The following is a 13366-nucleotide window of genomic DNA, read 5'->3' as shown; positions in this document are numbered from 1 at the left end:
CTAAAGGGATCTGCAACCCTATTGTTGGAACAACATGATGTACTAACTAGAACCCCGGAGCTCTTGTCTCTAGCTGCATATGTATCGAAAGATGGCCTAGTCAGCCATCAATGGAAAGAGAGGCCCATTGGACTTGCAAACTTTATATGACCCAATATAGGGGAATGCCAGGGCCAAAAGAATGGGAATGGGTGGGTAGGGAAGTGGGGGGCGCTATGGGGGACTTTTGGGATAGCATTGGAAACGTAATTGAGGAAAATATGTAATGAAAATATTAAAAAAATAAATAAATAAAAAAAAATAATACCAGGAATACTTGAATGAAAAAGTGTCCACTATTTGTGAACAATCTGGGTGCAGATACCTATATTGCCTATACATTAGAAAGGCTCAGAACATTGCTGAGTTACTACATACATAAATTCAGAATGTATCTGTTCATGGGTCTGGGTGTTCATTATTGCTATGATATCTATAGTTGTTCTATAATTATAGTTGTTTCAAAGTTGTTCTACATATTCCATGTAACATGAATAAGTGCTCTAATGTTCATTTTACTTGGCTGTCTAATTACAAACTTTATAGATAAATGGATAGAGAAAGTCAAGCAAGGAACAGAGCAACATCACAGAAGAAGATTGCATAAAGAGAGATCTCCATAAAGACCTAAGATGTCTGAGCCAGAATGGTATTGGAATCAAGGTTGACAAGTCAGGAAAGACAGAAATCAATAGTCATACTGACACTCACACATGTACAGAAAACTGCCAACTTGTACCCAACATTTCTCTGTGTATCCCATGTTCAAATCAAACTTGTGCAGTAAGGATTATGTGTCAGAGAACAGTACTAATGTAAGCATATATGCATACCTACAAATCTATATTGTGGGTTGGAGGATGGCTCAGTGGTTAAGAGTACTGCATGCGCTTCTCAGAGGTCCTGAGTTCAATTCCCAGCAACCACTTGGTGGCTCACCCCTTCTGTTTGGGGATCTGGTTCACTCTTCTGGCATAGTGGTGTACATGAAGATAGAGCACGCACATAAAATAAACTAATAAATATTTAAAAAACAAACATAAGTTAAAATCTAGGTATCATATACAGATCATTGTATACAAATGTAAGGTTAGAGAATTTCTAACAGAATGTACAAAGGAAAATCTCTGTCACTGGGTAATAGTATATATAGTTCACAGACAAGAAACCAAATAAAAACCAAACTTGGTGAATTAATGAAGGTGAAATCATTTAAAAAACAAACAAACAAACAAACAACCAAACAACACCGGGCAGTGGTGGCACACGCCTTTAATCCCAGCACTCCGGATGCAGAGGCAGGCGGATTTGTGAGTTCGAGGCCAGCCTGGTCTACAAAGTGAGTTCCAGGACAGCCAGGGCTATACAGAGAAACCCTGTCTCAAAAAACCAAAAAACCAAAAAAAAAAACAAAACAAAACAAAACAAAACAAAACAAAAAAAAAACTTGTTTGAGGCATGACCAGGCTGGACTCACCAAACTATGGAGTTCTCCATGGAAATATCGTCAAATTTATCGAGGAACATTGTTGTCATGCTCATAGATGAGCCCTTTTATTATCCTCAGTGTGACGCTCTAAGTAGCATGAGACCCGGAAGAAAAAGGGAGGCTTGGGAGATGCCGGGAATCGAACCCGGGACCCCATACATGCTAAGCATATGCTCTACCACTGAGCTACATCCCCGGCTATGATACTGGGGTGATTATAGCCTATATCAAGATACAATGAACTTAACAGCATTTATAGAGCCTGAAAGGATTCACATCACATCTTTGCGTATGATTTCTCACTTCAAGTTTAGTATTTTGATGGGATGTTTAGATTATTTATACTATGAGAAAAACATCTATTTTCAACGGAAATTAAGAAATATCAATAACAAGAAATGTTGTGCTCTGGAAAACATCACAGACTTACTATGAATTGAGGGATTTATGTCAAATTTATTATAATGTGTATCTGCAGGGTTAGGAAGGTCAGGCCAAGGTGGCGTTAGAGGTTGGGTAGATGGCATTGCAAGGTTGGTACAGTGAGGCTGGGGCTGCCTTTAGCCCTGTGAGCCTCCCTTCAGGGCTGCCTACCAGGAGCTCTCTGAGACCCAGACCCCACGGCTGCTGGAATGCAGGATAAAATTATTTCTTCAGCAAATATTTACATTTATAAAGGTACCGAGGAAGTATAAACCTTGAATATCAGATAGTGTTAAGGGGACAAGCATACAGAGGTGCCTTGATCCTGCCCCTGAAGGAGACAGTCTTTTACCCACCCCTAGTTTTAAGAACTGGAGTGAAGCGGTTTCTCTCACTACTATGTTCACAGGCTGTGCATTTGGATGCCCTGATAGGTGGCAGTTGAATCTAACATCCAGAGTGCAGTATTATGCTAACGCATTAAAGTGATCTGGTTGGATATCGCAGTGCCACAAAAGGACATCACAGAAAGGAGATTAACAAGTCGTACACTAGCCTAGACTGTGACAGGCATCATAGCTGCAAACACCCTCTTATTCTCTTATGGAGACTGGGGATCCCTGCATTGAACCATGTCCAGAAAGTTTACATTCCAACCAGCATCAACAGTTCTTTATTCTCCAGTGTGGCTGTCTATGCTCAGTCGTTTTTCCTTTTTTAAATTATTCTCATTTTTATGTTATTTTATTTATTTACATTCCAGTCATGGCCCATCATCGATCCACCTCCCACAGTTCCTTGTCCCATTCCTCCTCCCTCTTGCCTAAGAGAGCCCCCCCCCTTCCTCTCCCTTCTCTGAGGACTCAAATCTATCAAATTTAAGCACATTTTCTCCCACTGATGCCAGACCAGGCAGACATCTGCTGTATATGAGTCAGGGGCCTCACATTGGCCCTGTATGCTCCTGGTTGGTGTCTCAGTCTCTGCGAGCTCCCTGAGGATCAGGGTTCGTTGAGTCTGCTGGTCTTCCTATGGGGTCCCTCTCTCTTTAAACTTTTTCAGTCCTTCCTGGATTTCAACCATAGGTTGGATCCAATGGTTGAGTATAAGTATCTGCCAGTGCCTCAGTCTGCTGTTCATAGAGCCTCTCAGAGGACAACCTTGTCAGGCTCCTGCATGTAAGCACACCATAGCATCAGTAATAGAGTCAGGCCTTGGTTCTCCATCCAAACACCAATGAAATGGATCCCAAGTTGGGCTGGTCACTGGACGCCTTTTCTTCAATCTCTTCTCCATTTTCTTCTCACAGATTTTTAGACAGAAACAGTTTGGGGATCAGGGTTTTTGACAGTGTATTTTTAACCCCGTCTTTCTATGGGAGTTGGACACTTTGAGTTCCCTCTCACCATTGCTGGACATTTTGCCTAAGGTCACCTTCAAAGAGTCCAGAGTCTCATACCTCCTGGGTATATGGAGGTGCCCCTAATTTCCACTACCAGAGGCTGCATATTTCAATTCATTCTCTTGGCTGTCTGGGCTTCTCTCGTGTCCCCTCGCATATCTGACCCTGTTCCTCCTTTCCCCTCTCCCTCTCTTCTCCCATTCAGGTTCTTCCCTCCCTCTGCCTATGTGATCATTATCTTCCCCCTTATAAGTGAGATTAAAGCCTCCCTTCCTGGCCTTTCTGCATGTTACTATAGGATATGTACAACCTATATGTCCATAGGCTATATCTTAGGTATTCTGTTGTCTTTGGCTAATATCCACTTATCAGTGAGTACTTACCATGCAAGTACTCTGGGGTCTGAGTTACCTCATTCACAATGATATTTTTCTAGTTCCACCCATGTGTCTGACAAATTCATAGTGTCCTTTGTTTACAAAAATCCTTTATAGTATTCCCTTGTGTAAAATAACCACATTTTCTACATCCATTCTTTGTTTGAGGGACATCTGGGTTGTTTCCAGATTTTGGCTATTACAAATAAGGCTGCTATGGACATGGTGGAGCACCTGTCCTGTGGTATGATGGGGTGTCTTTTGGGTATATAACTAAGAGTGGTATAGGTAGAGAAGGAACTGAGATAGCAGAATCAACCTCATGGTTTTTTTTTTTAAATATTTTTTATTAAGTATTTTCCTCAATTACATTTCCAATGCTATCCCAAAAGTCCCCCATACCCTCATCCCCACTTCCCAACCCACCCATTCCCATTTTTTGGCTCTGGTGTTCTCCTGTACTGGGGCATATAAAGTTTGCCTGTCCAATGGTCCTCTCTTTCCAGTGATGGCCGACTAGGCCATCTTTTGATACATATGTTTTTAATTAGATGTTTTCTTAATTTACATTTCAAATGTTATCCCCTTTCCTAGTTTCCTCTCCAAACATCCCCTATACCCTCACCCTCACCCTACGTCCCACCTACCCACTCCCACTTCCTGGCCCTGGTTTTCCACTATACTGTGGCCTAGAGTCTTCACAAGACCAAGGGCCTCTCCTCACACTGATGGCCTACGAGTGTATCCTCGGCTACATATGCTGCTAGAGACATGAGCTTTGGGAATACTAGTTAGTCATATTGTTGTTTCTCCTATAAGGTTGCAGACCCCTTCAGCTCCTTGGGAACTTTCTTTAGCTCCTCCATTGGGGACCCTGTGTTCCATCCAATAAGTGACTGTGAACATACACTTCTGTATTTGCCAGGCACTGGCATAGCCTCACCGGAGACATCTATATCAGGGTCCTGTCAGCAAAATCTTGTTGGTATATGCAATAGTGTCTGGGTTTGATGATTGTTTATGGGATGGATCCCCGGGTGGTGCAGTCTCTGAATGATCCTTCTTCAGTCTCAGCTCCAGGCTTTGTCTCTGTAGGTCCTTCCATGGGAATTTTGTTCAGCTTTCTAAGAAGAAATGAAGTATCCACACTTTGGTCTTCCTTTTTCTTGAGTTTCATTTGTTTTGTAAATTGTATCTTGGTTATTCTAAGTTTTGGGCTAATATCTACTAAGCAGTGAATGCATATCATGTGTCTTCTTTTGTGATAGGATTATATCACTCAGGATGATATCCTCCATTTGCCTAAGAATTTCATAAATTCAGTGTTTTTAATAGCTGAGTAGTACTCCATTGTGTAAAGGTACCACATTTTCTGTATCCAGTCCTCTGTTGAGAGGCATCTGGGTTCTTTCCAGATTCTAGCTATTATAGATAAGGCTGCTATGAACATAATGGAGCATGAGTCCTTATTACAATTTGGAGCATCTTCTGGGTATATGCCCAGGAGTGGTGCTGCTGAAACTTTCAGTAGTACTATGTCGAATTTTCTGAGATACTGCCAAACTGATTTCCAGAGTGGTTATAAAAGCTTGCAATCCCACCAGCAGTTGAGGAGGGTTCCTCTTTTTCCACATCCTCTTCCTCTTTCTCCACGTCCTCACCAACATCTACTGTCACCTGAGTTTTTGAATTTAGCCATTCTGAATTGTGTGAGGTGGAATCTCAGGGTTGTTTTGATTTGCATTTACCTGATGATTAAGGATGTTGAACATTTTTTCAAGTGCTTCATAGCCATTCAGTATTCCTCAGTTGAGGATTCTTTGCTTAGCTCTGTACCTCATTTTTGAAATAGGGTTATTTGGTTTTCTGGAGTCAGCTACTTGAGTTCTTTGTATTTATTGAATATTAGTCCCCTATTGGATTTTGGATTGTTAAAGATCCCTTCCCAATCTCTTGGTGGCCTTTTTGTCTTATTGAAAGTGTCTTTTGCCTTACAAAATCTTTGCAATTTTATGAGGTCCCATTTGTCAATTCTTGATCTTACTGCACAAGCCATTGCTGTTTTGTTCAGGAATCTTTCCCCTGTATCCATATTTTCAAGGCTTTTCCCCACTTTCTCTTCTATGACTTTCACTTTGTCTGGACTTCCTTGATCCACTTAGACTTGAATTTGTACAAGGAGATAACAATGGATTAAAGCACATTCTTCTACATGATAGCTGCCAGTTGAGCCAGTACTATTTGTTGAAAATTCTCTTTTTTCCACTGGATGGTTTTAGCACCTTTGTCAAAGATTAAGTTACCATAGGTGTGTGGGTTCAATTCTGGGTCTTCAACTATATTCCATTGATCTACCTGTCTATAGCTGGACCAGTACCATGCAGATTTTGTCACAATTGCTCTGTAGTACAGCTTGAGGTTAGAGATGGTGATCCCATCAGAGGTACTTTTATTATTGAGAATACTTTTTATACCCTAGGCTTTTTATTATTTAAGATGAATTTGCAAATTGCCCTTTCTAACTCAGTTTATAATTAGGTTGGAATTTTGATGGGGATTGCATTGAATCTGTAGATTGCTTTTGGTAAGATACCCATTTTTACTATATTAATCCTGCCAATCCATGAGAATGGAAGATCTCTACATCTGAGATCTTCTTTGATTTCTTTCTTCAGAGATTTGTAGTTCTTATCACACAGATCTTTCACTTGCTTAGTTAGAGTCACACCAAGGTATCTTATATTATTTGTGACTATTGTGAAGAGTGTTGTTTCCCTAATTTCTTTCTCAGCCTGTTTATTCTTTGTGTAGAGAAAGGCCAATGATTTCTTTGAGTTAATTTAGTATCCAGATACTTCACTGAAGCTGTTTATCACGTTTAGGAGTTCTCTCTTATAAATTTTGGGGTCACTTACATATACCATAATATCATCTGCAAATAGTGATATTTTAACTTCTTCCTTTTCAATTTGTATTCCTTTGATCTCCTTTTGTTGTCTAATTGCTCTGGCTAGGTCTTCTAGTACTATATTAAATAGGTAGGGAGAAAGTAGGCAGCCTAAAGACACTGCTCAACTTCACCCATTTTAGAAATGCTACAAAGAATGCAATACAAATAAGATTCAGTGACTTGGAAGAAAGACAACAAGTACTGGCAGAGATATTTAGGTAGTAAGGGAGAGTGAGAGCAACTAAAAAAGTGAAGACAGAAACAAAAGGAGAGGGAAGGAGAGAGGGGACCAAAGGTCAAGTGTGGGGAAGGGTTAAGGAGTAGCAGGCCATTCATTGACAAAGGGAACCAAGTGCTTAGGCAGTGGTGGATAATTGCTGATACTCAAACGACATAGTGCTAAGAAAATATGTGTCAGTGTATCTCTGTGAGTCATGATTTTTTTTTTTTTTTTGCTTTATATTTCACTCTGGAGGATTTCCTTAAATTTCCCCTTTTATTAAAAATAAATTCACTTTTCCTCCCCTAAAAGATCCTAATTTAGGCTTCCACTCGCTGTACTCCTCTCAGATCCACTCCATAGTCCCTCTCATCTGGATCCACTGCCTTCCTGTCTCTCATTACAAAAGCACAGGCTTCTATGATATGCATCAAAACATACCAAAAGTAACTTAAAATAAGATAAAACAAAACTACCACATAGAAAATGGACAAGACAACAGAAGAGAAGACCCCAAGTGTAGGCACAAGAATTAGAAACCCACCTATTCACACACTCAGAGGTCCCATAACAAGAGAAACCTGAAAGCTATAATATATATGCAGACTTCCTGGTTTAGATTTTGTGACTTTATAACAGAATTGATATTAAAATCCTTTCTGATATTAAAACTGCAATGAGAACTCTGTCAGTCTCCACTTGTCACAAGTTAATTGATTCAGAGATACAAAGCAGTTATTTACAGCATTGAACACATTCCCAGGGTAGTAAAACAATTAAGAAAGGTTGTAAAACAGAAGTGACAATTAATTTTAGGTGCAAGGAGAGAAAATAAAATATTGACTGGGTTTATTTATAATAAAAATTTCAGTGGCAACTTAGTTATGTTTCATAAGTCTCCAGGCACCTGTAGAGCTAGTGACAGATAATGAATATCTAGTCTTTTTTTAATGTGTGACATTGTACAAGCTTTTATTAAACTATTTGTTTGACAAGTTTCCACACTTTAATAGGAAGCATCAAAACTCAGTAAAAGTCTGTATAGAAACGCAAAATGTTTTGGAACATACAAGGTCATATGGGGCAAGGTTGTTAAAAGGATAAAGGTAACGATCCAATTTAATACTATTTTTTTCTGTTTTTCAACAATGTGTTGTGATAGCGAATTGACTTACAAAATTTACCAGTCTTAATACCTATGAGTAACAAGCATGCTGAGAAAGGGGTCATGGGCATGCTCCTTTTCCCAGATTCTCAAATAAAATAAAATATTTAGAATATACATAACCAAAAAGGGAAATATCCTCTACAATGAAACTTTGAATGTGCGAAGAAAGATATTAAGGAAGATACTAGAATTTCTCTCTTCTATCTCTTGTATTCTATTGGGGATGCTTGTATCTATGACTCCTGATCTCTTTCCTAGGTAATTCAGAGCACCCATTTCCCCACATCACACAGTTATCCTCTCATATTGCCATTCTATGGTTTAATGCTGACTTTGTCCTAGTATTTAGCAATGAAATTCATTCCATCTTCATCAGATGACTCTGGAGAATTTCCTGGTTCTGAAAGTTGCATTCTGAGCCTGTGTATAGGACACAGACAGGGAGGGTACCAGGAAAGGAAAAGGTCTCATTTCCACTCTGTGTTTCATTCCCTGCCATTGCTGTGTATGTTCAGGTTTGTGTGATGAGCTAGGAAGAGGAAGGCATTGTGGATACCTTCCACTGATGTAGTCTGCTCCAACAGGACACCATCATTCCCTCCTCTGGGTTTGAGATGCTTTTTCCTCCTGGTTTCCTCTATTTCAAGTGTTTATTTCCCTGTGTACTACCATCCAGTGTGACAGAGAAGGGTTTGATCTCTGCATCCCAGAAGCAGGAGCTCATTGAGAAGAATGCAGCATCTTGTAGAGTCTCCCAGACAGAGACAGTGAAAAGAAATGTGGATGCAGGTTAGTTACCTTCCACCATAGTTATCTACTCAATAAGTTAACCATATCCCTCCTTATGTTCATCTGCAGACTTTTGAGGTTCAGTGTGAATTCCATGTGTAAAAACACCCTGCCATCTCAAACAGATGTAGGGGCCAGGGCACTTCAGATTAATTTTATTATATCATGATTTCCAAAACTCATAGGTGTTTGATTAGTGGTCCTCACATGTAGTGTATGTGTGATGCATTCCCAGGTCTTTCCAGTGTCATCATCACTATTGTTCTTTCACAATCCTCCCATGGAGAGGTGAGTTTGTGCTATCCAGGCTCATGCCCCAGGAGGGTAGCTCTTCCAGTCACTTCCTCAGGGAACTTTTGAAAATGCTAAAGCAACACACACACACACACGAACACACACACTAGTTAATTTGAAATTGACCTGGCTACTTCAAAGTCTTGACACTCCTAACCTTCCCTTGCTGCCCCGGCCCAATCAGGGAAGTAGCCAGTTGACACCCAAAATTATACATGGCTGGTTGACTTTATCTCCTGAACCTCCTATGTCCATCCATCCATCTTTCTCTTTTCCCCCTAAGTCATGTTAATTCCTTTCTTCTCCCTCCTGCTTCCTTCTATCCCTGGCAACACTAAGGGTGATGACCCATCTCCATCCATTGGTCGCTGGCATCTATATTAAAACCCAACTGGAGACAAGGACCTGTAATTTTTTGACACACAAATTCCTGATTGAGCCAAATTATTTGATTAAATCTCCAATACCCAGCATAATAGTAAAGTTTCCAATTCATATAATCTGTAGGTTTAGAGGATTACATGAGCCTTCAACAAAGTTACTCTACATCTATTGATGGCCACAACACGTCACATCACATCACACCACACAACACCACAGCAAAGCACACCATACCACATTACATCATATCATACCACATTACACCGTAACACTCCACAGCACAGCACATCACACCCCTGCATATCACAGCACACTATAACACAACACACCAACTCACATTGAACACAACACCACACACCACAGCACACCATACCACATTATACCAATCACATCACCATACAGCACAGTATATAAAAGCACTGAAACTTCTTTCCCAAGCACCACACACATTGATACAAAGAGGAAATAATATTTGCAGATTGTTTATCCTTTTCCTTCTTTCTTTATTTGGTACTATCTTCCAAATGTTTCTCTTTTCCCTCTATACACTTGCCTCCTTTTTGTGAACTTCCTTTAGTCCTGTTTACCAGTATGTGCCATATTAGCAAACAGGTATTCCTTGTGATTGTGTCTTTTTATCCCATTATAATCCTACAGAACAATTTATCTACACATAGAAAAGTTCGATATTGGGGCCTGGCAAACACAGAAGTGGATGCTCACAGTCAGCTAGAGGATGGATCACAGGGCCCCCAATGGAGGAGCTAGAGAAAGTACCCAAGTAGCTAAAGGGATCTGCAACCCTATAGGTGGAACAACAATATGAACTAACCAGTATCCCGGAGCTCTTGACTCTAGCTGCATATGTATCAAAAGATGGCCTAGCCGGCCATCAGTGGAAAGAGAGGCCCATTGGACACGCAAACTTTATATGCCCCAGTACAGGGGAACCCCAGGGCCAAAAAGGGGGAGTGGGTGGGTAGGGAAGTGGGGAGGAGGGTATGAGGGACTTTTGGGATAGCATTGGAAATGTAATTGAGGAAAAGATGTAATAAAAATATTTTAAAAAATAAAAAAATAATGGAATACAGAAAAGCAAAAAAAAAGTTCGATATCTGTTTTATCTCAACAACTACTGTGCCACATTCTGTAGACTATGTGACTTCTTGAAATAAATTGATTGTCATGTGTGTTTGTGTGTGTTTCTTCTACAAAAACCAGAGTGCTGCTTTCAATATGATTTCAATATGTTTTTCTTTGATTCCATTTTCTGGAGTTTGACTACGTCATCCATATCTTTTCAAAGATTTCTTTGGGTTCATACTATATCTGATTTATTCAAAAAATTTAGACTTATCTCTTTAATTCTGTTGTGTGTTCTTCCACAAGTAGATGTACTTTCTGCTTTCATGTCCCATTCTTTTGAGAATTTTTTATATATTTTATATGAGTACACTACAGCTGTCTTCAGACACTCCAGAAGAGTGCAACAGATCACATTACAGATATTTTTGAGCAACCACGTGGTTGCTGGAATTTGAACTCAGGACCTTTGGAAGAACAGTCATTATTCTTAACCACTGAGCCATCTCTCCAGCTCATGTCACATATTTTATTGACCTCTCTGTTTTCATCCTCCTCAAACCTTCTATTCTTTTGTTTATGAGCCATTTTTCTGGATTCATGCCCTGCACACACACACACACACACACACACACACACACACACACACACACACAGAGCCATATACACACACACACACATGCACACATAAATAGGCACAAACACAGCCACACTCACAATGCACATATAGTACTTGATTCAATAAATGAGAGAAAACATGGGAGAGTTTAACTTACCGACTGTGTTTTTTCACTGAGCTTCTTGAAAGGGTAAGCCTTCTGCTACATTTATTTGTGTATAAGATGATTATTCTTTCCATATCCCTCGGGTTTTTCCTTATATAGAGTTTCTGCTGCTGTGATAAAAACACAGTGGCCAAAAGCAAGTTGGGAAGGAAAGGTTTTATTTGTCTTAGACTTCCACATCACTGTTCTTCATCCAAGGAAGTGTGGGCAGGAAATCACACACAGCAGGAACCTGGGGACAGGAGCTGATGCAGAAGCCATAGAGGGGAGCAGCTTACTGGCTGAATCACATGGCTTGCTCAGTCCGTTTTTCTATAGAAGGCAGGACCACCTTCCATCAGTCACTCATTAAGCAAATGCTCTACAGGCTTGCCTACACAATGTTCTTAGGGAGGCATGTTCTCAGTTGAGGCTCTGCCCTCTCTGATGACTCTACCTTGTATTAAGGTGACACAGAACCAGCCAACACACTTGTGTATGCTTTATCTCTTCCTTTAGTGTGTATCCTTCTGTGGTTTGGTTTTCTTTTAAATCTTCTTCTAACTGGCCCAGAACTCCATATGGAGACCAGGCTGACCTTGGACATTTTGTGATCTTCCAGCCTCTGCCTCCTGGTGGTTGAGGTCAGTATAGCCACATACCATACTTGGGGTATATTCTTCTTACACACTCATTTCCACTTTTATATTTATATTGTCTCTTGTTATATATCGTGGATAACTTGGTTTTCTTTTCATCTTAATAGTACCCTATCATTTTGTAAAGAAGAGCTCATTAAGTAGACAAGTGTAAACTATGTTTGCTGTCAGGAAGGAGGGAAGAGAGGGATAAGAGGAACAGGAAAAGCCATCCCGTTGGAGTTAGGGTCCAAGCAAGCAGGAAGGTGCACCAAATGGGTCAGTAAGTAGCTGTGCTGGAGGTAGATGAGAGCAGTCTGACGCCCTTCATGATAGGAAGGAAAATTCCAGAGTGTCAGAACAGGCAGGCTCAGGTTTTTCACTGGTATCTGAAAAAAAAAAAAAAAGAAAGGGGTAAAAATCCATTCCCAACCTGATGGTGACCTTTTTGACTTGTTGACAGTGTCTTTTGCCTTACAGAAGCATTGCAATTTTATGAGGTCCCATTTTCAATTCTTGATCTTACAGTGCAAGCCATTGCTGTTCTGTTTAGGAATTTTTCCCTTGTGCCCATATCTTTGAGGCTTTTCCTACTTTCTCCTCTATAAGTTTCACTGTCTCTTATCTTATGTGGAGGTCTTTGATCCACTTAGACTTGAGCTTTGTACAAGGAGATAAGAATGGAACAATATGCATCCTTCTACATGATAACCGCCAGTTGTGCCAGCACCATTTGTTGAAAATGCTGTCTTTTTTGTACTAGATGGTTTTAGCTCCCTTGTTAAAGTTCAAGTGACCATAGCTGTGTGGATTCATTTCTGGGTCTTCAATTCTATTCCACTGATCTTCCTGTCTGTCACTGTACCAATACCATGCAGTTTTTATCACAATTGCTCTGTAGTACAGCTTAATGTCAGGCATGGTGATTCCACCAGAGGTTCTTTTATCCTTGAGAAGAGTTTTTGCTATTCTAGGTTTCTTTTTTTTATTTTTCCAGATGAATTTGCCAATTGCCCTTTCTATCTCAGTAAGAATTGAGTTAGAATTTTGATGGGGAATGCATTGAATCTATAGATTGCTTTCGGCAGGATAGCCATTTTTACTCTATTAATCCTGCCAACCCATGAGCATGGGAGATCTTTCCATCTTCTGAGATCTTCAATTTCTTTCTTCAGAGACTTGAAGTTCTTGTCATACATATATTTCACTTCCTTAGTAAGAGTCACACCAAGGTATATTATATTATTTGTGACTATTTTCAAGGGTGTTGTTTCCCTAATTTCTTTCTCAGTCCGTTTATCCTTTGTGTAGAGAAAGGGGTAATATCCAATATATACAAAGAGCTCATG

General features: G+C 40.0%; 1 non-coding gene across 1 annotated transcript; it reads right to left on the bottom strand.

Annotated features, from left to right (window-relative positions):
* Positions 1-1652: 1652 nt before the first annotated feature.
* On the bottom strand, positions 1653-1724 carry Trnaa-agc (transfer RNA alanine (anticodon AGC)). The gene has a single exon. It is a non-coding gene; the product is annotated as a tRNA-Ala (tRNA).
* Between the last annotated feature and the right edge of the window lie 11642 nt (positions 1725-13366).

Source organism: Mus caroli, unplaced genomic scaffold, assembly GCF_978045245.1.
Source record: "Mus caroli unplaced genomic scaffold, Mus_caroli_1 scaffold_5, whole genome shotgun sequence".
NCBI lineage: Eukaryota > Metazoa > Chordata > Mammalia > Rodentia > Muridae > Mus > Mus caroli.
Note: the sequence above shows the minus strand (reverse complement) of the source record. Positions and strands in the feature narration are given on the sequence as shown.